At 38.9% G+C, this 12,212-nt stretch overlaps 1 protein-coding gene across 1 annotated transcript in view; it reads left to right on the plus strand.

The window, feature by feature from the left end:
• LOC121838762 (importin-4-like) overlaps positions 1-12,212 on the plus strand; it is a gene marked incomplete at its 3' end in the record, with an annotated part of 71,871 nt that overhangs the window by 29,938 nt on the left and 29,721 nt on the right. The window lies entirely within an intron of this gene.

Here is a 12,212-nt window from a genome sequence, read left to right on the forward strand (position 1 = left end):
AGAGAACAGACAGGGAAAAGACAGGGAAGAGACATGGAACAGACAGGGAAGTGACAGGGAAGAGACAGAGAACGTCTTGGCTGGTTGTAAGTTGAGTCTAAGACATCAGCGATCCACAGATCAAATCAAATCATATTGTATTTCTCATATCCGCCAAATACAACAGGTGTAGACTTTACGGTGAAAATGCTTACTTCTGCCAAGCCATTTCCTAACAATGTAGAGTCAAAAAATAAGAAAATGTGCAATAGCAAAACAATACATAACAATAATGAGGCTGTATACAAGGAGTACCAGTCCTGAGTCAATGTGCATGACATTCCCTTCCTAAGGCTGATTCAACAGAGCCTGTATTGTAGTATTAATATAGTATCATACATATACAGTACATTTCCCTTTGGTCAAATAAAATTACAGAATGGCTTTGGGTATTGCATAAATAACACAGAGAATCCTCACATTTATTGATTCTCCCAGTTGCCAAAATAGGGCACACATATAGTATGATACAACCTTAAATGCTGCTAAGGCACTTTTGATTGAATCCGACCCAAAGGAAATGAAATATGCTTGTGTAAGCCACACAGCCAAGACCCGGACAGCAGCTCATTGCACCGTGTATTTCTGGGTGCACAATAACATAAAAAGGACATTCATCCAACAACAGACAAATATAACTAAAACAATATCCGTCAAGTTAGAATATTCATTACCGTAAGTCACTTTGTCTTTCTGTTCTTGTTATCTTCACACAATCAAGTCCAGCTCCTTCGTTTAATCATTAAAACAACAAAATACTGATAGAGAATATATGTTCAGGGCATGTACACAGTGTCAGGTAATGACCTCTAACTGGCTAATGACCTCTAACTGGCTAATGACCTCTAACTGGCTAATGACCTCTAACTGGCTAATGACCTCTAACTGGCTAATGACCTCTAACTGGCTAATGACCTCTAACTGGGTAATGACCTCTAACTGGCTAATGACCTCTAACTGGCTAATGACCTCTAACTGGCTAATGACCTCTAACTGGCTAATGACCTCTAACTGGCTAATGACCTCTAACTGGCTAATGACCTCTAACTGGCTAATGACCTCTAACTGGCTAATGTCCTCTAACTGACTAATGTCCTCTAACTAGCTAATGTCCTCTAACTGTCTAATGTCCTCTAACTGGCTAATGACCTCCTAGCTGGCTAATGTCCTCTAACTGGCAAATGTCCTCTAACTGGCTAATGTCCTCTAACTGGCTAATGTCCTCTAACTGGCTAATGTCCTCTAACTGACTAATGTCCTCTAACTGACTAATGTTTTCTAACTGACTAATGTCCTCTAACTGACTAATGTTTTCTAACTGGCTAATGACCTCTAACTGGCTAATGACCTCTAACTGGCTAATGACCTCTAACTGGCTAATGACCTCTAACTGGCTAATGTCCTCTAACTGGCTAATGACCTCTAACTGGCTAATGTCCTCTAACTGACTAATGTCCTCTAACTGACTAATGTTTTCTAACTGACTAATGTCCTCTAACTGACTAATGATTGTGTTGTTTTTCCAAATGTCACTTGTTTTAGTCTTTTTTGTCAGCCTTTCAACTTCAGTCAATGTAGCTCCGAGACAGTTTGCGGGGGAAAAACATAAAGCACAGCACCTTGAAATTACGGGCTAACAATTAATAATTGAACACTCCGAAAAATTATTATTAATGCAATGTGATTATTAATGCAAATATTTCCTTTTTTGCACACTGTTTTTCTTGTTTTGCATGCACACCCTTGTGAATAATGTTATTTTATGGCTGATATCAACATTTTTAGAAGGCCTTCCAGTAGTTCATCAGCTTACATGGTAAGAAAACCTATAGCGGATTGAGCTAAGCAGCTAAATATGTAATATAAACAACTGTTAAAAGAATCAAGTTTCTGCAAACCCGGGACAAAAGCCAGTGTTACAGAAATGTGGGATGCTGTTTTTACTTCAGCTAGTTTTGTTTGTTCTGCGTTGGAGTGTAATAGCCATCTGTTCATTGTGCCCTCTTGGTATTTGACACATTTTTACAGTAAAACAACCACCAAGGTCAGGTTTCACTATAATGACTGCCAATGGTCCTCTGGTAGTCTTCGGGTTGTAGGAATTCCTCTATTGGAAGGCAGTTGTTCAGCTGTTATTACTTTTCAATTCCATGTATGAAATGCTATCACCTTCTGCTAATGATACGTATCGAGAACAAAATTACGTGTTTTACTGTGTTTACATATTTTGTGAAAGGATCTAGTTTTTCCTAAAGTAACATTTCCCAACATGTTTATACTGCATTTTAAACCTGAGGGAAAAATATATCCACAATAGCAAATCTCATTTAATCTCAGATTCGCTGTGTACTTTAATCTGGGACTTTGTGTGATTCTCTTTTGGAGAAGACAAGGATGCAGAATGACCACAGGACACAGTTATGTAGGGCTGGTTCTCTTCCCATTACATCTCACTAGATTCAGCATGCCTGATACATTCTGTCACCCTTCTGTGCAAATCCTCACGATATCTGCTGTGTACACACTCTCGGCATGCTGGGAAATTAACTTGTTTTGTCATCCCGTCCTCCTCAGCCCTTCCAGGGGGACAGAGTGGACACTGGGGAGGGACCCTAAAATCTGAACTAGGGTGATGTCCGTCAAGAGTGGTGCTCGGTAGAGACGATGGATGGGGGCGGGGTCAGCGTGGTATCAGGAACAAAACAAAAGGGCTCCATTCAATCTGCTTTGCAGAAGTTCAGCTTTACAGAGTGACTGAAATTTAAAGGCAATTTTCCTGCTTTTAGCGAACACTGCATTCACGGTAAACACTGCATTCACGGTAAACACTGCATTTACGGTAAACACTGCATTCACGGTAAACACTGCATTCACGGTAAACACTGCATTCACGGTAAACACTGCATTCACGGTAAACGCTGCATTCACGGTAAACGCTGCATTCACGGTAAACACTGCATTCACGGTAAACACTGCATTCACGGTAAACACTGCATTCACGGTAAACGCTGCATTCACGGTAAACGCTGCATTCACGGTAAACGCTGCATTCACGGTAAACACTGCATTCACGGTAAACGCTGCATTCACGGTAAACTGCATTCACGGTAAACGCTGCATTCACGGTAAACGCTGCATTCACGGTAAACGCTGCATTCACGGTAAACGCTGCATTCACGGTAAATGCTGCATTCACGGTAAACACTGCATTCACGGTAAACGCTGCATTCACGGTAAACACTGCATTCACGGTAAACACTGCATTCACGGTAAACACTGCATTCACGGTAAACACTGCATTCACGGTAAACACTGCATTCACGGTAAACACTGCATTCACGGTAAACACTGCATTCACGGTAAACACTGCATTCACGGTAAACACTGCATTCACGGTAAACACTGCATTCACGGTAAACACTGCATTCACGGTAAACACTGCATTCACGGTAACCGCTGCATTCACGTGCTGCATTCACGGTAAACACTGCATTCACGGTAAACACTGCATTCACGGTAAACGCTGCATTCACGGTAAACGCTGCATTCACGGTAAACACTGCATTCACGGTAAACACTGCATTCACGGTAAACACTGCATTCACGGTAAACACTGCATTCACGGTAAACACTGCATTCACGGTAAACACTGCATTCACGGTAAACACTGCATTCACGGTAAACACTGCATTCACGGTAAACGCTGCATTCACGGTAAACACTGCATTCACGGTAAACACTGCATTCACGGTAAACGCTGCTTATGCTAAATCGAAAGTTACCTTGACATTTCTATTGCAGTATCTGTAACGCTTCAGCTGCCCAGACGGAATAGAATGCTGAATGTCTGTTTGTTTTGGAGGCGTCTGTATTGTGTTTGGGGTGGGGGGTGGGGGGGGTCTTTTCGGATGTCAGGGCAGTGTTCTGCCTGGTTGATCATCCTGCGACCAAGCATATGTCACCAGTCTAGCAGCGAACTGCTTTCTCTGCTAGGGACCACGTCGTTACTGCCATCTGTGACAGTACCCATGAGGGTCCTGCATGGTGCTTCGGATCAGCCAGTTTAGGGTCGGGGGTGGGGGTGGGGTTGGTGGGAGGACCACCACTGAGAGGGAGGGAGAGAGGGAGAGGGTGTGTGTGTGTGGGTGTCCATAACAGTGGGAAGGGAGAGAGCCAGAGATGGGAGCTAAGAGTCACCCTTCAACCCCTCCTCCTCCTCCCTGGGTCAGAGCAGCCCCTCAAACCCTAGGAAGAAAGGAAGTCTGGGGTGAACTCAAAACTCCAAGACACCAGTATGGGAAAGATTAGGGTATGGGGATGGCGAGACATCCACATCCAGCATGCAGACAGAGGAAATGCTGGAATAGGAACAGGAAGACCAAATGGTCTATCAAACACACCCCTCGCTGACCTCCCATGAGTCGGGCTGGCCACGATGGAAGATCCAGGCCCTTTCTTCTTCTAATGATTTCCTCAGTAATCAGCACAGCGGAAGCGCTGGAGTCCAGGGTGATTATCTATAAAGGATTCTTTAATCGCTCGGTTCTCATGGTTTGAAAAAGAACGACAGAGAGAGAAAGAGAGAGAGAAGAGGGGGAAAAAGAAGAGGGAACAAGGCTGATAAAAGGGGGAGGGGGAGCAGCTAGTCTGAGAGGACTGGGCTACCCACTGCAAGGTGTCTGAAGTAACGGACATCATTTGTAACTCTCAGGGTAAAGTCAAGGTTTAGATCATGTGTCTGTTGATACGGGACATAAAAAACAAGTCTACGCTTAACATGTTTATCTGATCCATCCAATGACCACCTTGACCAAAGTCACCCACACGAGACTGATGACGTACTGTTACTCTGTTTGAGCTGTGCAGATTGTACTTTTACATCCATACCTTATACTGTCTGTCCTCACAAAACGTAAACAAAGCACCTTTTTTGTTGGATAATTTGTCAGATAGAACAAATCCTATGTTTATAACGAAAGTTCTCCTTTAATGAAGCACTAATCAACCCAGACAACAAGAAGGAAGTGATGTCATGACTGATGCTGAGGTCACACCATTAACCAAACCACAGGAATGAGTGGCCCGGTGAGTCAGACAATTCCCATAGGTTGTTTGTAACCCAGCACATGAGAGCAGCACTGATACAGGTCACATTATACAGCATGACAGCTGTATCGAGCAAGCATTGTGACACCCTGAAATTATGATCTCGCAATAATAATAGTCTGTAATAATGACACATCTGGTAGTAAAGGCACTAGAAAAATGAGTGGGCTGACAAGATGGTCAGAGTGGACACTGACGGTGAAGGTGATGGTGGAGTATCCGTAACATCTGAGTGCATAACTATGGGGAGGGGAGGAGAGAGGGAGGGAGGGAGAGGGGAGGGAAAGCGTAGCTAGGAAGAGACTGGAGAGCACACCTGACACCTTCCAAAGCTGGCTTAGTGATGTTTGGTGGTGAAATTAAAGGGTTGCTGTGAAACAATATCAATGTCAGGCGTTCTCGTGGTTTTCTTTTCAGGAGCTGAATTCCTGTTTGAATGATACTCGGTGTCTGATTCCCTGAGCCTAATGTGCCCAAGCCGTTTAATGCGGCATTCGGTTTCGTCGTCAACAATGACAATGTACGCTGGTATTCCTGGAGCATAATAACATACAGGAGCACCTAAAGCCTGTTTGACAGTCCCAGAATATTGTTTTCATTTTAGAATTTCCCGCCTTGTACTCTGTCCTTCAAACTGGCGTGTAGAATAAGCCCTGTCCCCAGTTTTAGTCTTGATTGGTGGTGATGTGACATATATTAACTCCTGAAAAGGTCCCTGAGACGTGAACACATCTCCAAACAGATGTGTACCGGTATGTCCACTTATCAGCACTACAATAGCAGCCCACCTGCGACATTGTCTTCAAGGCTACAGATACCTTTTTTTTTCTCACAAATGACTGTGCTTTCTTCACATCGTATCATCTTGTAAGTACTGGCTGTCATAGTTTAAGCGCCGCCCGTCTCTCTCTGTGGAGCACATAGGAATACATATGGTTTTAAAGATACTGAGCTTCTTCTATTCCTCTATCTACCTGGTGCTAGGTCTGGAGGCTAGACATGTGCGAGTCACTGAAGACATTACTCTCCCTCCAGCACACACCTCCCTCCCTTGACCTCCACCTCTTCCCCATCTTTCCCTTCTCAACCATTACCCAAAGTATTTAGCTAACAATGCCACAATTGCTTATACAGACATGTCACATTTAATCATCCGAATGTCAGACTTTTGAATTGAATATTGTTCAGTGCAACAGAACAGCCCTGTGGCTGAAGGGCGAGCAGGTGATATGAGTAGCACGACTAAAGTAATGAATATTGTAATTAGACAACCCACATTTTCAGAAAAGCTTAAACGTTTAGAGAAAGAGTAGCAGTATCACTTTACCCCAGCTAAAGGTTCCCAGGTTATTTCTTTTGAACTTCTGATGGGTATTAGAAGGTAAAAGAAACAGTCTGGGGTTTTCACTCCCAGGATGCTCCTCTTCTCTCTGCACCTTGAAGAGGAGTGAGAAGGAAAGAGAAAGAGAAGAGAGAGAGAGAGAAGAAAGAGAAAGAGAGAAGAGAGAGAGATAGAGAGAGAAAGAAAGAAAGAAAGAGAGAGAGAGATATATATAGAGAGATATATAGAGAGAAAGAAAGAGAAGAGAAGAGAGAGCGAGAGAAAGAAAGAAAGAAAGAAAGAAAGATGTAGAGAGAGTTGTTGTTGTTGAAAGAAAGAAAGAAAGTTGTTGTTAGAAATAAATGAAAGAGAGATATAGAAAGATAGAAAGAGAGAGAGAGAGAGAGAGTTGAGAGAAAGAAAGAAAGAAAGAAAGAAAGAAAGAAAGAAAGAAAGAAAGAGAGAGATAGAGAGAGAGAGAAAGAAAGAAAGAAAGAAAGAAAGAAAGAAAGAAAGAAAGAAAGAAAGAGAGAGAGAGATAGAGAGAGAGAGAAAGAAAGAAAGAAAGAAAGAAAGAAAGAAAGAAAGAAAGATAGATAGAGAAAGAAAGAAAGAGAGAGAGAGAGAAAGAAAGTTGTTGTTGTTGTTGTTGTTGTTGTTAGAGAGAGATAGAGAGAAAGAAAGTTGTTGTTGTTGTTGCTGTTGTTATATATATATATATATATAAGAAAGTTGCTGTTGTTGTTGAAAGAAAGAAAGAAAGAGAGAGAGAGAGAGATAGATATGTTGAGAGAAAGAAAGAAAGAAAGAAAGAGAGAGAGAGAGAGAGTTGAAAGAAAGAGAGAAAGAAAAATAAAGAAAGAAAGAAAGAAAGAGAGAGAGAAGAGAGAGAGAGAGAGAAATAAATATATAAAGAAAGAAAGAAATAGAGAGAGTTGCTGTTGTTATATATAAAGATATATTATATATATATTGTTGCTGTTGTTGTTGTTGTTGTTGTTGTTATATATATATGTTGTTGTTGTTGTTGTTGTTGTTATATATATATATGTTGTTGTTGTTGTTGCTGTTGTTGTTGTTGTTGTTGTTGTTGTTAGAGAAGAGAGAGAGAGAGATAATAGAGAAAGATATATATATAAAGAAAGAAAGAAAGAAAGAAAGAGAGAGAGAGAGAAGAGAGAGAAAGATAGAGAGAGAGATAAAGAAAGAAAGAAAGAAAGTTGTTGTTGAGAGAGAAAGAGAAAGAAAGAAAGAGAAGAAAGAAAGAAAGAGAGAAAGAAAGAAAGAAAGAAATGAGAGAGAGAGAGAAAGAAAGAGAGATAGAAAGAAAGAAAGAAAGAAAGAAAGAGAGAGAGAGAGAGAGAGAGAGATAGAAAGAAAGAAAGAAAGAAAGAAAGAGAGAGAGAGATAGAGAGAGAAAGAAAGAAAGAAAGAAAGAAAGAAAGAAAGAAGAAGAAAGAAAGAAAGAAAGAAAGAAAGAAAGAAAGAAAGAAAGAAAGAAAGAAAGAAAGAGAGAGAGAGAGAGAGAAAGTTGTTGTTGTTGTTGTTGTATATAAAAGAAAGTTGTTGTTGTTGTTGTTGTTGTTGAGATATATAGATATATAGAGAGAAAGAAAGAAAGAAAGAAAGAAAGAAATGAGAGATATATATATATATATATATGTTGTAAAGAAATATAGAAAGAAAGATATAAAGAAAGAGAGAGAGTTATATATATATATAGAGATTGCTAAATAAAGAAAGAAAGAAAGTTGTTAGATGTTGTTGTTGTTGTTGTTGTTGTAAAGAAAGAAATTGTTATATATATATATATATATATATATATGTTGTTGTTATTGTTGTTGTTGTTGTTATATATATTGAGAGAAATATATATATGTTGTTGAGTTGAGAAAGAAGATAGATATATAAATAAATATAGAAAGAGAGAGAGAGAAAGTTGTTGTTGTTGTTGTTGTAAAGAAAGAAAGAGCGAGATATATATATATATAGAATATGTTGAAAGAAAGAGTTGCTGTTGTTGTTGTTGAGAGATATAGATATATAGATAGAAAGTTGAGAGAGAGTTAAATATATATATAAGTTGTTATATATATAAAGAAAGTTGTTGCTAGAGATAGAGAGAGAGAGATAGATATATATATATATAAGAAATATATGTTGTTGTTGTTGTTGTTGTTATAAAGAAAGAAAGAAAGTTGTTGTTGTTGTATGTTGTTGCTGTTGTTGTTGTTGTTAAATGTTGTATGTAGAGAGAAATATATAAATAAAGAAAGTTGTTGCTGAAAGTTGCTGTTGCTGTTGTTATATATATATATATATATATATGAAAGAAAGAGAAGAAAGAAAGAAAGAAAGAAAGAAATATATAGAGAGAGTTGTTGTTGTTGTTGCTGTTGTATGTTGTTGTTATATATATATATATATATATATATATGCTGTTGTTGTTGTTGTTGTTGTTGTTGCTGTTGTTGTTGTATATATATATATATGTTGTTGTTGTTGTTGCTGTTGTTGTTATATATATATATATATATATATATATAAAGAAAGTTGTTGAAAGTTGTTGTTGAAATATATATATAGATTGTTGTAGAAAGTTGTTGTTGTTGAAAGTTGTTGAAAGTTGAAAGAAAGAGAGATATATATGAAAGAAAGAAAGAAAGTTGTTGTTGTTGAAAGAAAGATATATATATATATATATATATATGTTGTTGTTGTTGTTGCTGTTGTTAAATATATATATATATATGTTGTTGTTGTTGTTGTATGCTTAGAAAGAAAGAAATATAGATATATATATATATATGTTGTTGTTGTTAGAAAGAAAGAAAGAAAGAAAGATAGATATAGAGAGTTGAGAAAGAAAGTTGTTGTTGTTTGTTGTTGAAAGAAAGAAATATATGAAAGTTGTTGTTGTTGTTGTTGTTGTTATATATATATATATAGAAAGTTGTTGTTGTTGTTGTTGAAAGAAAGAGAGAAAGAAAGAAAGAGAAGAGAAGAGAGAGCGAGAGAAAGAAAGAAAGAAAGAAAGAAAGAAAGAGAGGAGAAGAGAAAGAGAGAGAGAGAAAGAAAGAAAGAAAGAAAGAAAGAAAGAAAGAGGGGAAAGAGAAAATAGAAGAGATAAGGAAGGAGAGAGAGAGAGAGAGAGAGAGAGAGAGAGAGAGAATCAAATCAAATAATTTTATAGGTCACATCCACATATTTAGCAGATGTTATTGCGGGTGTAGCAAAATGCTTGTGTTCCTAGCTCCAACAGTGCAGTAATATCTAACTAAATGCTTGTGTTCCTAGCTCCAACAGTGCAGTAGTATCTAACTAAATGCGTGTGTTCCTAGCTCCAACAGTGTGGTAGTATCTAACTAAATGCTTGTGTTCCTAGCTCCAACAGTGTGGTAGTATCTAACTAAATGCTTGTGTTCCTAGCTCCAACAGTGCAGTAGTATCTAACTAAATGCTTGTGTTCCTAGCTCCAACAGTGTGGTAGTATCTAACTAAATGCTTCTGTTCCTAGCTCCAACAGTGTGGTAGTATCTAACTAAATGCTTGTGTTCCTAGCTCCAACAGTGTGGTAGTATCTAACTAAATGCTTCTGTTCCTAGCTCCAACAGTGTGGTAGTATCTAACTAAATGCTTCTGTTCCTAGCTCCAACAGTGTGGTAGTATCTAACTAAATGCTTCTGTTCCTAGCTCCAACAGTGTGGTAGTATCTAACTAAATGCTTGTGTTCCTAGCTCCAACAGTGTGGTAGTATCTAACTAAATGCTTCTGTTCCTAGCTCCAACAGTGTGGTAGTATCTAACTAAATGCTGGTGTTCCTAGCTCCAACAGTGTGGTAGTATCTAACTAAATGCTTGTGTTCCTAGCTCCAACAGTGCAGTAGTATCTAATTAAATGCTTGTGTTCCTAGCTCCAACAGTGTGGTAGTATCTAACTAAATGCTTGTGTTCCTAGCTCCAACAGTGCAGTAATATCTAACTAAATGCTTGTGTTCCTAGCTCCAACAGTGCAGTAGTATCTAACTAAATGCTTGTGTTCCTAGCTCCAACAGTGTGGTAGTATCTAATAATGATTCACAAAAATACACACAAATCTAAAATGAAAAAGAATGGAATTAAGAAATATATAAATATCAGATATTAATATCAGCAGTCAGAGTGGCATTGACTAAAATACAGTAGAATAGAATACAGTATATACATGTGAGATGAGTAAAGCAGTATTTAAACATTATTTAAGCATTATTAAAGTGACTTGTGTTCCATTATTAAAGTGAAGAGTGATTCCAAGTCTATGTATATAGGGCAGCAGCCTCTAAGGTGTAGGGTTGCGTAACCGGTGGAAGCTGGCTAAGGATGGCTATTTAACAGAAACACAAAAGAAAGAGAGAGAGAGAGAGAGAGAGAGAGAAGGAAAAGGAAAGAGGAAGAGGAAAAGAAAGAGAAAGAGAGAGAGAGAGAGAGAGAGAGAAGAGAGAGAGAGAGAGAGAGAGAGAAAAAGAGAGAGAGAGAGAGAAGGAAAGAGGAAGAGGAAAAGAAAGAGAAAGAGAGAGAGAGAGAGAGAAGGAAAGAGGAAGAGGAAAAGAAAGAGAAAGAGAGAGAGAGAGAGAGAGAGAGAGAGAGAGAGAAGGAAAGAGGAAGAGGAAAAGAAAGAGAAAGAGAGAGAGAGAGAGAAGGAAAGAGGAAGAGGAAAAGAAAGAGAAAGAGAGAGAGAGAGAGAGAGAGAAGGAAAGAGGAAGAGGAAAAGAAAGAGAAAGAGAGAGAGAGAGAGAGAGAGAGAGAGAGAGAGAGAGAGAAGAGAGAGAAAGAGAGAGAGAGAGAGAGAAGGAAAGAGGAAGAGGAAAGAAAGAGAAAGAGAGAGAGAGAGAGAGAAGGAGAGAGGATAGGAAAGAAAGAGAAAGAGAAAAGAGATAGAGATATATATATATAGAGAGAAGGAAAGAGGAAGAGGAAAAGAAAGAGAAAGAGAGAGAGAGAGAGAGAAGGAAAGAGAAGAGGAAAAGAAAGAGAAAGAGAGAGAGAGAGAGAGAGAGAAGAAAGAGGAAGAGGAAAAGAAAGAGAAAGAGAGAGAGAGAGAGAGAGAGAGAGAAAGAAGGAAAGAGAAGAGAAAAGAAAGAGAAAGAGAGAGAGAGAGAGAGAGAGAGGAAAGAGGAAGAGGAAAAGAAAGAGAAAGAGAGAGAGAGAGAGAGAGAGAGAGAGAGAGAAGAGAGAGAGAGAGAGAGAGAGAGAAAGAAAGAGAGAGAGAGAGAAAGGAAAGAGGAAGAGGAAAAGAAAGAGAAAGAGAGAGAGAGAGAGAGAGAAGGAAAGAGAAGAGGAAGAAAGAGAAAGAGAGAGAGAGAAAGAGAGAGAGAGAGAGAAGGAAAGAGGAAGAGGAAAAGAAAGAGAAAGAGAAAGAGAGAAGAGAAAGAAAGAGAGAGAAAGAGAAAGAGAGAGAGAGAGAGAGAGAGGAAAGAGAAGGAAAGAGAAGAGAAAAGAAAGAGAAAGAGAGAAAGAGAAAGAGAAAGAGAGAAGGAAAGAAAGGAAGAGAGAGAGAAAGGAAGAGGAAGAGAGAGAGAGAGAGAGAGAGAGAGAAGGAAAGAGGAAGAGGAAAAGAAAGAGAAAGAGAGAGAGAGAGAGAGAGAGAGAAAGAGGGAAGAGAAAGAGAAAGAGAGAGAGAGAGAGAGAAGGAAAGAGGAAGAGGAAAAGAAAGAGAAAGAGAGAGAGAGAGAGAGAAGGAAAGAGGAAGAGGAAAAGAAAGAGAAAGA

The sequence above is a fragment of the Oncorhynchus tshawytscha genome, linkage group LG16 (assembly GCF_018296145.1).
Source record: "Oncorhynchus tshawytscha isolate Ot180627B linkage group LG16, Otsh_v2.0, whole genome shotgun sequence".
Lineage (NCBI taxonomy): Eukaryota > Metazoa > Chordata > Actinopteri > Salmoniformes > Salmonidae > Oncorhynchus > Oncorhynchus tshawytscha.